The following is a 17413-nucleotide window of genomic DNA, read 5'->3' on the forward strand; positions in this document are numbered from 1 at the left end:
AAGCTTTCAAAACCTACACAGGTCACCTTTCATTAGTGGCAATTTATTTCCTTCCATTTACATTTGTGTATATGTTTGGGAGTGTAATACATCCAAATGCTAGAATCATAAGCCTTTCTATGAGCACTGTATTGCCTCCCATGTTAAACCCAATTATCTATGTTCTTCAGACACAGGAGATCAAAGAGTCATTAAAGAAGTTGCTGAAAACTCGAGTTACATCCAAAATTGCCACAAAATATTAAAAAAGGATTTAGACTTGAATGTCTGCAGTGCCCTCTGCCATCTGATGTAAAAGATTTCGTTTTTCTGTGATCAAAGAGATTCTGCTCCTCTGTATTTTTCAGGAGTAAGATGTAGACATTATTTTAACTTTAGTCAGTTTTAGTAGCAGCAATCTTCTTTTTTCTTTGAATTTGTTGTTTCAGTACCTGCGTGTGCCACTGTTATGGTACTATTATAGAATCTAAATGACCATAGAATTGAAATTACAAGTTAATATAATTGAAAAAGAATATTCAACAATAAAAATATAAGTGAAGTAACACCAGAGTAAATTGTCTTGCATGACCATAGTAAAATGAAATTGTAAAAGCTGCTTTCCATTATAATCATTTATTTTTTTAGAGTCGTACAATACCACGTGTCACATACTAAAAAAATTTGAAAAATACGAAAAATATATCGATTCTCACATTAAAATATCAATGTTTTAGTAATTTAGATTAAATTTGTAGTTTATCATTAACAGGAACACAGTGGAAAGAAACTATAACATTCGGATTGTCTACATTAAAAGGAAATACTTCCTCTTCCGTCTTTCATAGTCATGTGCGAAATACGGCTGTATAAATGTCTCGCAGCCCCTTGACTCACAGCAATGGCTGAGCGTAATTGGAGTCATGTGTGGACGTATTTTACCTCCACAAACAGCTGAGACGTGGTTTGCGATACATGTGGCAAAAAAGTGAGGTGTTGTGACCATACTTGCCAACTTTGAGACCTCAGAATTAGGGAGACATTCAAAAGGGCTGTTGGGGGGTGGGGGGTGGGGTGATAAATACATTTTACAGGGTTTATTTATCGGGTAAAATACGTTAAATGTCACCGTTATTATTGGCCGGCTCAGAAACAGCGGTGGTGTCCAAATTCAGAGGCTGCTTCCACCTGAGGACCCGGCCTTCGCGGTCTAAAGAAAGCCGGGTAGTACGTCACAAGCTCCCTCAGTGAAGTGAAACTGCCGTCTGCTCCTTGCTATCTAAAATATAACCGGGCGCTGACTTAAACTCTTCTGTTTAATCATTTTCTGTTAGACATTTATTCAGCTGTGTGAAAACCCCGGAGGAACCCTCCCGAGGGATTAATAAAGTTAAATTTAATTGAATCGAATCTAATAACTTTAATCTCAGCCAAACCGATTTACTCATGAACAAATAAAACACTGAAAAAGCCAAACAATAACATTTTTAAGTTATCAAAGTGACTTATATATCATGTTTAACCCGAGTAGCGAAAGATCGCGGGGGTTTGAAGATGATGTGTCGGTCGCCTCAGATATTTGAAGTTTACACAGCTACATTCTCACCTGAAAATATGTTAAAAAAAATTTGCGACTGTTGAGACAACGCCGGTGTCTGCAATTCTTTTGGTCCTGGTAGAGATCACGCTGAGATGTTTCCATGTTTTACACAATCCTTTTATTACCCATTATTCTTACAGATCCATCTGGAGATCAGCACAGTCCTATGCTAAAGGCTGATCTAAAGAACTCCACACAACAGTTACAGTTATAACCTCTGGTCTCCTCCCCCCTACAGTAAACACCCCCACAATGCAAATACACTAGTACAGTGGCCAAGGGTGCTGACACCCTGACCCCCATCTCCTTTTAAGGTAGTGTCCGTTTGCCCTTTGTCTGCCCCTCACCCTCAGTAACTCTTGCTTCCTGGCCTGGGGGTGGGGATTGATTGTCCTCCTGCCCTGCACCCCAGTTCTTTGTTCCCATTCCAGGCCTTCTTACACCCATTAACGGCCATATTGTAATATTACAATCCCAATCTACAATCAACAAAAATATAAACGCAACACCTTTGTTACTGCTCCCATTCCCCATGGGATGGACGTAGAGACCTAAAATTCATTCCAGATACACAATATAACCATCCCTCCCAAACAGTGGTCACAAATCAGTCCAAATGTGTGGTAGTGGGCACATCTGCTATATTGAGATAATCCATCCCACCTCACAGGTGTGCCACATCAGGATGCTGATCTGACATCATGAGTAGTGCACAGGTGTACCTCAGACTGCCCACAACAAAAGGCCACCCTGGAATGTGCAGTTTTTTGCGCTATTGGGGGTCTGGGGACCCAGAACCGGTCAGTATCTGGTGTGACCACCATTTGCCTCATGCAGTGCAACACATCGTCGCATGGAGTCTATCAGATTGTCAATTGTGGCCTGTGGAATGTTGGTCCACTCCACTTCAATGGCTGTGCGAGGTTGTTGGATATTCGTGGGAACTGGTACACGCTGTCGTATACGCCGGTCAAGCACATCCCGAACATGCTCAATGGGTGACATGTCCGGTGAGTATGCTGGCCATGCAAGAACTGGGACATTCTCAGCTGCCATCTGCCCTGAACAATGTGAACCATGATTCATCCGTGAAGCGCACACCTCTCCAACGTGCCAGACGCCATCGAATGTGAGCATTTGCCCACACAAGTCTGTTACGGCGACGAGCTGGAGTCAGGTCAAGATCCCGATGAGGACGACGGGCATGCAGTTGAGCGTCCCTGAGACGGTTTCTGACAGTTTGTGCAGAAATTGTTTGGTTGTGCAAACCAATTGTTCCAGCAGCTGTCTGGGTGGCTGGTCTCAGACGATCTTGGAGGTGAACCTGCTGGATGTGGAGGTCCTGGGCTGGTGTGGTTACACGAGGTCTGCGGTTGTGAGGCCGGTTGGATGTGCTGCCATATTCTCTGAAACGCCTGTGGAGACGGCTTATGGTTGAGAAATGAACATTCAATGCACGGGCGACAGATCTGGTTGACATTCCTGCTGTCAGCATGCCAATTGCACGCTCCCTCATTGCTTGTGGCATCTGTGGCATTTTGCTGTGAGACAAAACTGCACATTCCAGGGTGGCCTTTTGTTGTGGGCAGTCTGAGGTACACCTGTGCACTACTCATGATGTCAGATCAGCATCCTGATGTGGCACACCTGTGAGGTGGGATGGATTATCTCAATATAGCAGATGTGCCCACTACCACACATTTGGACTGATTTGTGACCACTGTTTGGGAGGGATGGTTATATTGTGTATCTGGAATGAATTTTAGGTCTCTACGTCCATCCCATGGGGAATGGGAGCAGTAACAAAGGTGTTGCGTTTATATTTTTGTTGAGTGTATGTCTGTGAAGGTTCTCAGTCATCCAGGTCATCGTAGTCAAAGGAGCTTGCAAAGAAAAGCGTCTGGACTTCTTTAAGTTGCTTGAAGACGTTTCACCTCTCATCCGAGAAGCTTCTTCAGTTCTAAGGTCAAATGGTGGGGAGTCCCAGATTTAAACCTAGAGGGACAAAAGGACCCCCTGATGATCCTCTAATCGCCTGAGCCAAGGTGTGAAACTGGGTGTGGGTCCCAATCAGCCAGAGTTTCGGGTGAGCTCATTGTGAAACCTGGCCCCACCTTATCATGCAAATTCCTGAGGTCAGATGGCCCAGGATGTGAGTGGGCGTTAAGGCGTCTGGGGAGGGAACTCAAAACTGGATTATAGATGGCAGACAGTTGGTGTCATAAACCACCGCCTCTGTTCAAAGATGGTCGCTCACAGTGGACATAGATGGCTTCTTTCACTCCTTTTTCAAACCATCTGTCCTCTCTGTCCCAAACGGGAACATTGGCATCCTCGAAAGAGTGTCCTTTATCCTTCAGATGCAGATGGACTGCTGAGTCTTGTCCTGTGGAGGTGGCTCTTCTATGTTGTGCCATGCGATTGTGAAGTGGCTGTTTGGTCTCTCCAATGTAGAGGTCTGGGCATTCCTCGCTGCACTGTACAGCATACACCACATTGTTAAGTCTGTGTTTTGGAGTTTTGTCTTTCAGGTGAACCAGTTTTTGTCTGAGCGTGTTGCTGGGTCTGAAATGCACCGGGATGTCATGCTTGGAGAAAACTCTCCTGAGTTTTTCTGATACACCGGCTACATAGGGGATGACAATGTTGTTGCGTCTGTCCTTCTTATCCTCCCTCGCTGGTGTCTGATCTTCGACCAAACTATATTCTCTTTAACTCTGATGTATATTACGGAATCTATTTTCAACACGACTCAGAAAGAGAAATAAGAGTAATATTAAAACTAAATAGCTGGAATTGTTAAATAGCTGGAGATGTTAGCCCAGTGCATCTTGTATGCACACTTTCTCACAGTGACCTTTGCATTGTAAACAATAGAAGGTCATATTAACACACAGCTTGTAAATAGACACAGAAAAAACTGGCAACCAAAAGATCTGCATGGCCTACAAGACATGCAAAACTAAGATGTTGCTTTCATCCTCCTGTTCCTGTAAAAAAAAGAAACATCCACGCTTTTTGCTCTGTGGGTGGAGGTGCAATCTTGCATATTGGTGTCAAGTCAGTCAAGTTTTTGTCAGTCCAGTCAGTCCCCATGTTTATTGCTGATAGCCGAACCTCTCGTGTCGCATTAAGTTTCTACTGCCAGCAATATGATGACATTTCAAAAAGAACAAAAATAGAATTTTAGAATGGATTACCTCGCTGAATCCTTTTAGGCAGGGACTCCCTATCTGGTTGCGTCCCAAATAAGTGACTTTCTCCAGAGCCCATTGTAATGTGGAGAAGCTCAGTTTGCGATCATTTTCCAGCAAAAATTTTACATAACGCTTTCAGATCCAATCATGCATGCCTGCTTGAAGGAGAGAAAATGGTCAAACAAAACTTTTAGTGCACTGTTTAAAAATACCAGCATAACCAAATATATAAAATCGTAGTCTTAGGGCTTATCCCTAAGTTACTGCAGTAGGTAACTGAACAAACTGGCGATCAGTAGCAGGCAGCGCTGGCTTAAATAGTCCTCCTGTAATTGGCAGCGGTTTGGGCTCAAGTGCGGCCCAGGTGGCTCCGCCCAGGAGAGAAGCCAGGGAACAATACTGATGACAAAATGCAAAAAGCCCCTAAGCTGCTCCCACAGACCATGACATTCTCTCACAAATCATTAACGTATTGCATTCATTGCTTTTAAGAAAACTTGTGTGTGATATGCAAGCTCCATTGGCAGCATTTATGACAACATGTAACTGCATATGGAGGGAGGCTCATGTGGGATTAATGCTATTAATTTACAGAAGGTTTTGTGGTTATGACACCTGTCTCCCACAGGCTAAAACTTAAAAAAAGAAGAAAAAAACCACAGAAAAACATTCATACTCACACCAATGGGCAATTTGTAATCACCAATTAACCTAACCCCACTAAGTGCATGTGTATGTACTGTAGGTGGAAGCTATGCAAACTCAGGTAGAACGTCTCAGCCAGTCGAGCAAAATATAATGTTCAACATAGAGATGGCACGATACCACTTTTTTATGTCCGATACCGATATCATAAATTTGGATGTTGGCCGATACCAATATGAATCCGATGTAGTGTGTTTTTCAATCAATAAAACTGTTTTTTTAATATCTTGCTGCATTTTGTATAAGTTCATACTCAAGTTGAAATAAACAACAACACTAAAGCTATTCTGTTATACCGGTATGTAAAAAATACACTGCACCCAAAATATTTCATAGTTCAGCAAAACTGATCAATCTAATGAACTTAAACCTACTCCATCCTCACTATTCTGGTATTTTAAAGAGTACTTAGCAGAAATATTAAGCAACCTAACTAATAGGGTTGCAAACTCCCAGCAAAAAAAAACCATAGGGAACCACCCCCCACCCCATGATGCTTAATTGACGTAATCAACTTTAATTTGATGCAGTGTGGAAAGAAAATGCACAGAAATAAATTATTTTCCAAGAATAATTAAATAGATTCAACATCTTTCTTCAACAGAATTGCAGACTGCACAGATGGTACCTTCCCAAAGGAAAAAGTAGTATAGCTAACTAGGGTATATTAGACTTAACAGTTACTATATACAGTAATGGACTTCTATATATTTTACATAAGATTAAAACTTTGGGTGTAAAATTCAGATAATTATTTATTAAAAGCGAGACATTTTAAATGAGAATAAGAAAGAAAAGTATGTCTTTGTGCCCCCTTCTCCCTGTTCATGTCCTATCGGCCCCCCTGGCTAAACTTTGCTAGATCCGCCCCTGCACAGTTACCAGCCATCAGCTACGTAGAAAAGGATCCTGGTCTAGAAAGTTATATAATATTAAATAAATTCTAACAACACCTTATCAAGCTTAAACGTGCTGCTGTTGTTCAGCCGCTGTTTTCCTCTTTCTGGTTGTTACGTCCCCTGGCTAGTCTAGGGGGTTGAAGGGACGAACATAAAGGTGGATAGAGAAGGAGGAGCCAAGATGGTAATTTTAGAAGGTTTATTTAATACTGGTGATGGGATTTGGGTTCAGACTGAGGTATAACGTCAGGGAGAGCCAAGGCCAACATAACAAACTGTTACGGCCGAGAGGTCCAGGCTGTGGGTGTGGACTCAAATGCAGACACAGAGGGAGGCAAAACGGGCAAAACGGGCGTGAACACAGTGCTTTATTTACAGTGCCTAGTGAACTTACAAAGCAGGAAACTTTGAATGCCACATCTCGCTGATTCTGATGCGTCGGCGGGTCCACGGTTTGTGTTTACGTCTTTGTGCAGAATCGGTGTACCTGCTCTCATTTACTGTTTCAGTTGTTTGGTGGTGGTTGAAATGTAGTAATATTTATATTAAAAATCGATTCAGGGTTTTAATGAATCGATATCACGTTATCCAAGCCTGAATCGATTTTAATCGATAATCAAAACCTGCTCCTAGTACCTGTGTAATCATGCTTATGTACATCTGGATAATGACACAAACTAGTGTTTGGTGCTTCACTTTTTATTAAACTAAAAGACAGAAATCAGATTATAGGATCTGTAGTGTTGTTTATTTATATTATGGTGCTTATCATTTGTGATATTTATTACTGTGTGCATACTTTATAAGATAAGGAGAGATAAAAGAAAAGAAAAAATCTCTTCCTTGCTGGTTCGATCGAAGAAGAAATGCTCAAGTAACTACACTCAAAAAAGTCAACTAAGGCAGTTGTTTGATTAATTCAATAGACATTTGTCTATTTAACATGAACATATTGAGTTTAGGTTTTTAAATCATTATCAGTTGTTGGTTTAACATAAAATAACAAAAAGTTTAATGAACTAGATTTGCATTCTTCAGTTCAATTAAATGTAATTATTTTAAATCAACAACTCTAAAACCGATGCCTAGTGCGCATGCTCAAACTTCCCAGAAGTGAAGAGGCGGGAACGCGGAGAAAGTTATATGTGTTCAGTGAACTGCCATTTCCCTCTGCGGAATCTTCCACAATACAGGTAGGGCTGCCACAAACGATTATTTTGATAGTCGACTAGTCACCGATTATTTTTGCGATTAGTCGACTAATCACATCATCATCCATTGGACATACAGCATACAGCTTATTGCACCAGCAGCATCTGCTCTTATATAACTATCATTAGTTTACAGCTTTAAGTGTTTAAGGTATGTGCTAACTAAAAATGGTAAATGGCCTGTATTTATATAGCGCTTTACTAGTCCCTAAGGACCCCAAAGCGCTTTACATATCCAGTCATCCACCCATACTGGTGATGGCAAGCTACATTGTAGCCACAGCCACCCAGGGGCGAGGCTGCCAGACACTGGCGCCACCGGGCCCTCTGACCACCACCAGTAGGCAACGGGGGAAGTGTCTTGCCCAAGGACACAACGACTGAGACTGTCCAAGCCGGGGCTCGAACCGGCAACCTTCCAATTACAAGGCAAACTCCCAACTCTTGAGCCACAATCGCCCCAAAATAAAGACAAGATGATAGTTTATTAAAGTTTAATGAAATTTGCAGATTGTTTCGGTGAAGTTTAATAAACTCCTTGCTATCTAAAATATAACAGGACACCTGAGTATATTCTCGGCATCTCACACTTCTGATAATCAGCTGTCTGCTTGACGTTTATTCAGCTGTGTAAAAACTATAACTTTAATCTCAGCCAAACTGATTTACTCAGGAACAAATAAAATACTAAAAAAAAAAGCCAAACAATAACATTTTAAGTTATCTAAGTGACTTATATATCATGTTTAACCTGAGTAGCGAAAGACGGCGGTGGGTTGGAAAACGATTTGCCGGGAGTCCGGTGTTCTCACGGGCTCTAGTGAGCCTTGAACCCCGGCTAGCTATCGAGCTGGTGAGACGTCTGTTACCCTCGTCAGAGCGCAAAACGTCGGAGCGCTTTTGAAAATATGCGGTGTCTTGATAAACTGAGCAGGTATTTGAGGTTTACACAGCTACATTCTCGCCTGAAAATATGTTAAACGTTTATTTTGTGACCCAGAAAGAATAATATGAGTAATATAAAAACTAACTAGCGGCCACCATTGTTGACAACTGAGCTGGGCTGCGCTATGAATTCTGAGACGGAGCTACTTCTTCTTCTTTGGGGTTTAACGGCAGCTGGTATCCTTGTACATGCAGTGCTGCCATCTTCTGTTTCAGTCCGTTATTACACTCTTAAATCCTACTACTTATTCCTGCGTCTTTTGTGATCTTACAAAGCTTCAAACGATGCGTCGACTATTAAATTAGTCATCGACAATTTTAATAGTCGACGTAATCGTGACTAGTCGACTAATCGTGGCAGCCCTAAATACAGGCAAGTAATAAATAACTCAAAATATCTTAGTCAAACGAAGTTGTTCCGTCCGTTAATTGTTTAACAATGTTTTTAATTCCAAATGTGTAAGTTGTCATTAGACAGCGGGAGTGGAGCAAATACAGTGAAAATCTGGTATTAGACGGTGCCAATCGGTACCGTCTAATACCTGATTCCTAATCCGCTCCGGGTATATTTATAAAAAAAAAAGAAAAAGAAAGAGAAGAAAAAAAAAACAAAAAAAAAAACAAACTATGAATGCTATGAACTATGAATGCTATGAACTGTGGAAGCTATGAACTGAGAACTGTGAGGCCAAACTGTGAACATGAAACTCTGAGTGCTATGACTAGGTGCTAGATTTCACGGATGGATCCGGGAATGGAAAAAAGGGGCAGCGGCTTGGATGGAGGTACGCAGTCACTATAATGAGAGGAGACAAGTAGTCAGTGGCAGTCTAGTGAATCACAGCTGAAGGATTAGACTATGGTGGTTAGGGCTTACGCGTTGCAGGTTTAAAGTGTCATGCGAGGAGGGGGTGTCCAGGGGGTTCCGGGTGAGGAGTGTCCAGAGAGGATCCAGAATATGCTTGGAGTGAGGGACTTGGCAGGGAGGCAGGCAGGTGTAGTCCGATGATGGAAAGGAAGCAACCAGATGACAGAACCAGCGTCCAGGCGGAGATGTGAGTAGTCTAGGTTGGGAAGCGCGACTGCCAGGTGGGTCCTATGACAAAGAAAACACGGTGAGGAGAAAAGCAGTAGTTAAGGGTTCTCACAAGGGCTTGGCGGCCTAGCACTAACATGAGTTAGCAGAAGATCTGGCAGAGGTCTGTTGTGAATGCTGGTCTTATATGCTGGTGACTTGATTGGAACCAGGTGTGGAAGCTGATTGGAGTCTCTGCCTGAAGGTGGAGCCCAGCGGAGTGGAAAAACCCCGTACTCACCCGGACCATGACACAAACAAAACATCCCTGATGTAGAAATAAAGGAAACTTACCTAACTCCAAAGAAACAAAATATACAACCTATAACCATAACCTACCTAACAACACATAAACAGGAGAAAACAGGGTGTCAAAACAAAAGGCAGCTCTCCCCTAAAAGCAGTCCAAACATGAAACAACAATGCTCATACAAGATACAAAGGCATGCAAGCCTGCACAAGTATGGCAACCAAAATGGCCAGAGAGCACAGAAGCACAGCTCCACAGGCCTTAAATAGTGCTCTGTTGATTACCAATTAGCCGGACTCTGCGCAGCATCCAATCAGGACAGAGAAGGTGGAGCCTGGACAAAACAAAGGGTTAGTAGGGAGAAGAGACATCCTCCTGGGGGATGTAACACTGGTGCAAAGTGGGCGATAAACAAACAAGAGAGACGGACTCGCCACAGAAAAGCAGATCAGCTGATAATTAATCAGTTTCATGATTGAAGCAGCAGCAGGAGAGGGAGGGCGAGAGAAGAGGCAGTTGCTCCATATATCGGTTGCTAAGCTTAACATGGGAATGATTTAAAAAAATTCAGAGATGAACTTACACACTTGCTTTACTGCTCTCTGGGATAACTTCCTCGGAGATGAAATGCTGGTTTAGTAGCGAGGCTACAAATACACAAAGCTGCTCTATCACGTGACACACTGCACAGGTGCTACGCTTATGAGCTGAGTTACGCCATGTCGCAAGTTTTGTGAGGTGCTTTTTTTGATATTTAATGGATCGGATTACATTTTTTATTTCTCTCCAATATCCGATCCAGTAATTTACGTCAGTATCAGACCGATACCGATACGTAATATCGGATTGGTCCATCTCTAGTTCAACAGAATGAAAGGCAGAGGTCATGTCCATTGTCAGGAAAACACAATATTCGCCTATATTACATTACGTCAAAATCTTGTTGGACACTCTAAGACTAGCTGGGTCTGTAAAATGAGTAATATGAATTCATATTAATCAATGTATGTTCTCATCTGCACCGCTCATGTGTTGCTAATTGGATGTATTCTGATTTCCTGCATCTCAATTGTTACACCCCGGCCTAGGCAACCGGGGTGCAACGTAGAAAAACAAAGATAAGGAAAATAAAACCACGAAGGCTCTCCACCAAAATCCCAAAACGAAAATATCCCATGACGAAAGTATTAACAAACCCATTCACAACTATTTACAACAGACTATTTATTTACAACAAAACACCAAACTATTTACAACACGGGGGAGATCGCGACCATGACACACTGAAACACAAGGCTTAAATACATAGAGGGAGCAATCAGGAAATGGACCACAGGAGGGAAACACAGCTGGGGCAAATTAGAACTGACGAGACAGGGAAAATGTAAACTGAACACACTAAGATAACACAGACTTTCAAAGTAAAGCAGGAAATACATAAGTCATGCAAAAACAAAACACTGACACACCGAAACGTAACATTATTCAAGTAAAACTGAGGTTCTAGTGCTCGGCCCAAACATTCAAAGTTAGCCAGTACATCAGTGCCCTCGCTAATACCATCAAATCATCTGGTTAAAAACCTTGGTATCCTTTTTGATACCAAGATGAACACTTGAATTTTGAAAGTCATATTTCAAAGGTTACCCAGTCTTGTTTCCTTCATCTGAGAAATATTGTGAACAACAACCCTTTACTGTGAGTTTGTCATCTTGAACTTTTAGTACACACTTTAATTTTCTCCTGTGTTGATTATTACAATTCACTTTTCACGTACATCTCTCAGTTCTTTCATAGCTCATCTTCAATTAGTTCAGAACGCAGCAGCAAGGCTGCTAACGAAAACTAGCCAGCAGTCACATATTAAACCTATCCTTGCTTCCCTTCACTGGCTTCCAGTGAAATTCAGAATCCACTTTAAATTATGTTATTAACATATAAACTTTACATGGACAGGCCCCTGCACACCTTATCAATGCAGCCGACCTTTTGGATCTAACCATGGCCTTCTAGCCATGTATGCGTAAAGCTGTAAAGCACTGTAACTTGATGTTTCGAAAGGGTGATATAATTAAGTTATTATTATTAACAATAATAATATTATAAGTCTTAGCAATGAATGGGAATTATGAGATTGACCTTTAGCTGCCAAGAAGACAAGGGACAAGCCTATTTCTTTATTATTCTTTTAAGTGGGTGGATAACACTTGTGAACCCAGGTAGTCCAATACAACCACTGTGACCTGCTGTACAGCTGCAACCTAAAATAAAGCACCTGGAGCTTGGACGCTATTATCTGACTCCCGTATTTTGAATGGTGTTTGGCTGGCTGCTGAATTGTGTACCCTATGCACACATGCACACACATGAGGAGAGCAGTACACAAGAGAACAGAGTACTGCTATAAGTATCAGAGCACAAAGTTGCTCTGCTTATATTTGTAGCTAGCCTTCACAAACTAGAGGCAGCCTACACAAAAGAGTACAGAGAATTATAGAAGATTAACAGAAGCTCTTTACATGGCATTGATTAACTCAGCTGCTGAGAACAACATCACCTTTGTGCGACCTGCATATTTTATAATAAGTGGTTTTATTGGCATACCTAATATTAGATATTATTTTGTCTTTCTGTGTTTTATTTACATTCTTACAGTGGTGGGAAACACATTAGTGATGATTGTAATAACATTGGATCGCATGTTGAGAAGTCCTAAATATATTGCTGTTTTTAACCTTGCATTTACAGACCTGTTAAGTAGCTCTGCTTTGGTTCCAAAGGTTGTTGACATTTTTCTGTTTAACCATTATTATATTTCCTACAATGACTGCTTGACTTTCATGTTTTTCTGCTTTACTTTCATTTTTATGCAAGGTTTTAATCTGGTTGTATTGTCCTTTGACAGAGTCATGGCTATCATGTACCCGCTGCACTATCAAATGAGAGTGAGCCACAGGCTCATTTTATCTTTGATCGCTTTTTTCTGGCTTCTTGCCATAACTCTTATACTCATTGCAGCTGGCCTTCTCACAAGACTTTCTTTTTGTAAGTCTGTTGTTATTCAGAGCTATTTCTGTGATCATGGTCCTATGTATCGTCTTGGCTGCAATGATGTTACCCCCAATCGTGCATTTGCTCGTTCGTCACTAGTTATAATTCTTGGGTTTCCACTGGCATTTATCGTGGGAAGTTACTGCTGTATTGGCTATTCTTTGTCAAAAATTTCTACATTTAGGGAAAGAGTGAAAGCTTTCAAAACCTACACAGGTCACCTTTCATTAGTGGCAATTTATTTCCTTCCATTTACATTTGTGTATATCTTTGGGAGTGTAATACATCCAAATGCTAGAATCATAAGCCTTTCTATGAGCACTGTATTGCCTCCCATGTTAAACCCGATTATCTATGTTCTTCAGACACAGGAGATCAAAGAGTCATTAAAGAAGTTGCTGAAAACTCGAGTTACATCCAAAATTGCCACAAAATATTAAAAAAGGATTTAGACTTGAATGTCTGCAGTGCCCTCTGCCATCTGATGTAAAAGATTTAGTCTTTCTGTGACCAAAGAGATTGTGCTCCTCTGTATTTTTCAGGAGTAAGATGTAGACATTATTTTAACTTTAGTCAGTTTTAATAGCAGCAATCTTCTTTTTTCTTTGAATTTGTTGTTTCAGTACCTGCGTGTGTCACTGTTATGGTACTATTATAGAATCTAAATGACCATAGAATTGAAATTACAAGTTAATATAATTGAAAAAAAAATATTCAACAATAAAAATATAAGTGAAGTAATACCAGAGTAATTTCTCTTGCATGACCATAGTAAAATGAAATTGTAATAGCTGCTTTCCATTATAATCATTTATTTTTTTAGAGTCGTACAATACCACGTGTCACATACTAAAAAAATGTGAAAAATACGAAAAATATATCGATTCTCACATTAAAATATCAATGTTTTAGTAATTTAGATTAAATTTGTAGTTTATCATTAACACAGTGGAAAGAAACTATAACATTTGGATTGTCTACATTAAAAGGAAATACTTCCTCTTCCACCTTTCAGTCATGTGCGAAATACGGCTGTATAAATGTCTCGCAGCCCCTTGACTCACAGCAATGGCTGAGCGTAATTGGAGTCATGTTTGGACGTATTTTACCTCCACAAACAGCTGAGACGTGGTTTGCGATTCATGTGGCAAAAAAGTGCTCCAAGAGTGAGGTGTTGTGGCCATACTAGGGAGACATTCAAAAGGGCTGTTGGGCCGGGGGGGGGAGGGTAAATACATTTTACAGGGTTTATCTATCGGATAAAATACGTTAAATGTCACCGTTATTATTGGCCGGCCGGTAAACAGCGGTGGTGTCCAAATTAAGAGGCTGCTTCCACCTGAGGACCCGGCCTTCGCGGTCTAAAGAAAGCCGGGTAGTACGGCACGAGCTCCCTCGGTGGAGTGAAACTCTGCTGTCTGCTCCTTGCTATCTAAAATATAACCGGGCCCTGACTTAAACTCTCGACCATCTCAAACTTCTGTTTAATCATTTTCTGTTTGACGTTTATTCAGCTGTGTGAAAGCCCCGGAGGAACCCACCCGAGGGATTAATAAAGTTAAATTTAATTGAATCTAATCTAATAACTTTAATCTCAGCCAAACCGATTTACTCATGAACAAATAAAACACTGAAAAAGCCAAACAATAACATTTTTAAGTTATCAAAGTGACTTATATATCATGTTTAACCCGAGTAGCGAAAGATCGCGGGGGTTTGAAGATGATGTGTCGGTCGCCTCAGATATTTGAAGTTTACACAGCTACATTCTCACCTGAAAATATGTTTTTTTGCGACTGTTGAGACAACGCCGGTGTCTGCAATTCTTTTGGTCCTGGTAGAGATCACGCTGAGATGTTTCCATGTTTTACACAATCCTTTTATTACCCATTATTCTTACAGATCCATCTGGAGATCAGCACACTGCATCCTATGCAGTCCTATGCTAAAGGCTGATCTAAAGAACTCCACACAACAGTTACAGTTATAACCTCTGGTCTCCTCCCCCCTACAGTAAACACCCCCACAATGGAAATACACTAGTACAGTGGCCAAGGGTGCTGACACCCTGACCCCCATCTCCTTTTAAGGTAGTGTCCGTTTGACCCCTTTGTCTGCCCCTCACCCTCAGTAACTCTTGCTTCCTGGCCTGGAGGTGGGGGTTGATTGTCCTCCTGCCCTGCACCCCAGTTCTTTGTTCCCATTCCAGGCCTTCTTACACCCATTAACGGCCATATTGTAATATTACAATCCCAAACTATGTCTGTGAAGGTTCTCAGTCATCCAGGTCATCGTAGTCAAAGGAGCTTGCAAAGAAAAGCGTCTGGACTTCTTTAAGTTGCTTGAAGACGTTTCACCTCTCATCCGAAAAGCTTCTTCAGTTGGTCAAATGGTGGAGAGTCCCAGATTTAAACCTAGTGGGAGTATCCCCCCACAGAGGGACAAAAGGACCCCCTGATGATCCTCTAATCGCCTGAGCCAAGGTGTGAAACTGTGTGTGGGTCCCAATCAGCCAGGGTTTCGGGTGAGCTCATTGTGAAACCTGGCCCCACCTTATCATGCAAATTCCTGAGGTCAGATGGCCCAGGATATGAGTGGGCGTTAAGGCGTCTGGGGAGGGAACTCAAAACTGGATTATAGATGGCAGACAGTTGGTGTCGTAAACCACCGTCTCTGTTCAAAGATGGTCGCTCACAGTGGACATAGATGGCTTCTTTCACTCCTTTTTCAAACCATCTGTCTTCTCTGTCCAAAATGTGAACATTGGCATCCTCAAAAGAGTGTCCTTTATCCTTCAGATGCAGATGGACTGCTGAGTCTTGTCCTGTGCAGGTGGCTCTTCTATGTTGTGCCATGCGTTTGTGAAGTGGCTGTTTGGTCTCTCCAATGTAGAGGTCTGGGCATTCCTCGCTGCACTGTACAGCATACACCACATTGTTAAGTCTGTGTGTTGGAGTTTTGTCTTTCAGGTGAACCAGTTTTTGTCTGAGCGTGTTGCTGGGTCTGAAATGCACCGGGATGTCATGCTTGGAGAAAACTCACCTGAGTTTTTCTGATACACCGGCTACATAGGGGATGACAATGTTGGTGCGTCTGTCCTTCTCATCCTCCCTCGCTGGTGTCTGATCTTCGACCAAACTATATTCTCTTTTTTTTTTTTTTTTTTTTTTTTTTTGGCCTGTCCCGTTTGGCTTTTTTGCCATCAGAATTGTTGTCTAAAGGCAAAGAAAGATGCCCAACGGATTTACTTTACCAAATTGACCATCCCAGCCTTGCCATAATGGTCCATTTGATTCACCTTTTATTGTTTATTTTATTTTCACTTACTGAATATGGGACAGACTTGACTGGGGGAAAGAAGGGGAGAAAGAAAGAGGGAAAGAGAAACAGCTGAGAAGAGGGACGGGGGAGAAGGGCAAAAACCAAAAACCAACAGAATGAGCAGAAAAAGAAAAAAAAAGAAGAAAAAAAGCAAAAAAAAAAAGCATATATCAATCACCTGGGTCACCTGCTGAGAAAGAAAAAAGAAAACAAGCAGAAGAGAACAAGAGTAATAGAATAAACAACATCACAATGATATATGGGAATATGACAGTAAATATTAAATATTAAACATTATTGTGCAGCACATACAGTGGGGCAAAAAAGTATTTAGTCAGCCACCGATTGTGCAAGTTCCCCCACTTAAAATGATGACAGAGGTCAGTAATTTGCACCAGAGGTACACTTCAACTGTGAGAGACAGAATGTGAAAAAACAATCCATGAATTCACATGGTAGGATTTGTAAAGAATTTATACGTAAATCAGGGTGGAAAATAAGTATTTGGTCACCTCAAACAAGGAAAATCTCTGGCTCTCACAGACCTGTAATGTCCTCTGTAAGAAGCTTTTCTGTCCCCCACTCGTTACCTGTATGAATGGCACCTGTTTGAACTCATCATCTGTATAAAAGACACCTGTCCACAGCCTCAAACAGTCAGACTCCAAACTCCGCCATGGCCAAGACCAAAGAGCTTTCGAAGGACACCAGGAAAAGTATTGTAGACCTGCACCAGACTGGGAAGAGTGAATCTACAATAGGCAAGCAGCTTGGTGTGAAAAAATCAACTGTGGGAGCAATCATCAGAAAATGGAAGACATACAAGACCACTGATAATCTCCCTCGATCTGGGGCTCCACGCAAGATCTCATCCCGTGGGGTCAAAATGATCATGAGAACGGTGAGCAAAGATCCCAGAACCACACGGGGGGACCTGGTGAATGACCTGCAGAGAGCTGGGACCAAAGTAACAAAGGTCACCATCAGTAACACACTACAACGGCAGGGAATCAAATCCCGCAGTGCCAGACGTGTTCCGCTGCTGAAGCCAGTGCATGTCCAGGCCCGTCTGAAGTTTGCCAGAGAGCACATGGATGATACAGCAGAGGATTGGGAGAATGTCATGTGGTCAGATGAAACCAAAGTAGAACTTTTTGGTATAAACTCAACTCGTCGTGTT

At 41.7% G+C, this 17413-nt stretch overlaps 1 long non-coding RNA gene and 1 pseudogene across 3 annotated transcripts in view; one reads left to right on the forward strand and one right to left on the reverse strand.

Annotated features, from left to right (window-relative positions):
* Positions 1 to 9194: 9194 nt before the first annotated feature.
* Positions 9195 to 17413, reverse strand: part of LOC308387096 — a 28631-nt gene continuing 20412 nt past the window's right edge. The window contains exons 1-3 of one of the 2 annotated variants that reach the window (XR_013969888.1): positions 9710 to 9862; positions 9414 to 9632; positions 9195 to 9332 (exon numbers count right to left, since the gene is read on the reverse strand). This is a non-coding gene — a long non-coding RNA (uncharacterized lncRNA). Of the gene's footprint in view, positions 9333 to 9413; positions 9633 to 9709; positions 9863 to 17413 lie in introns of those variants that run through there. The other variant, XR_013969887.1, reaches the window with a different exon arrangement.
* LOC308387291 (olfactory receptor 1500-like) lies at positions 12381 to 13107 on the forward strand (annotated as a pseudogene). The gene has a single exon. The product of its transcript is annotated as an olfactory receptor 1500-like (transcript).

The sequence above is a fragment of the Rhamphochromis sp. 'chilingali' genome (assembly GCF_963969265.1).
Source record: "Rhamphochromis sp. 'chilingali' genome assembly, chromosome: 19".
In the NCBI taxonomy this organism is placed as follows: Eukaryota; Metazoa; Chordata; class Actinopteri; order Cichliformes; family Cichlidae; genus Rhamphochromis; species Rhamphochromis sp. 'chilingali'.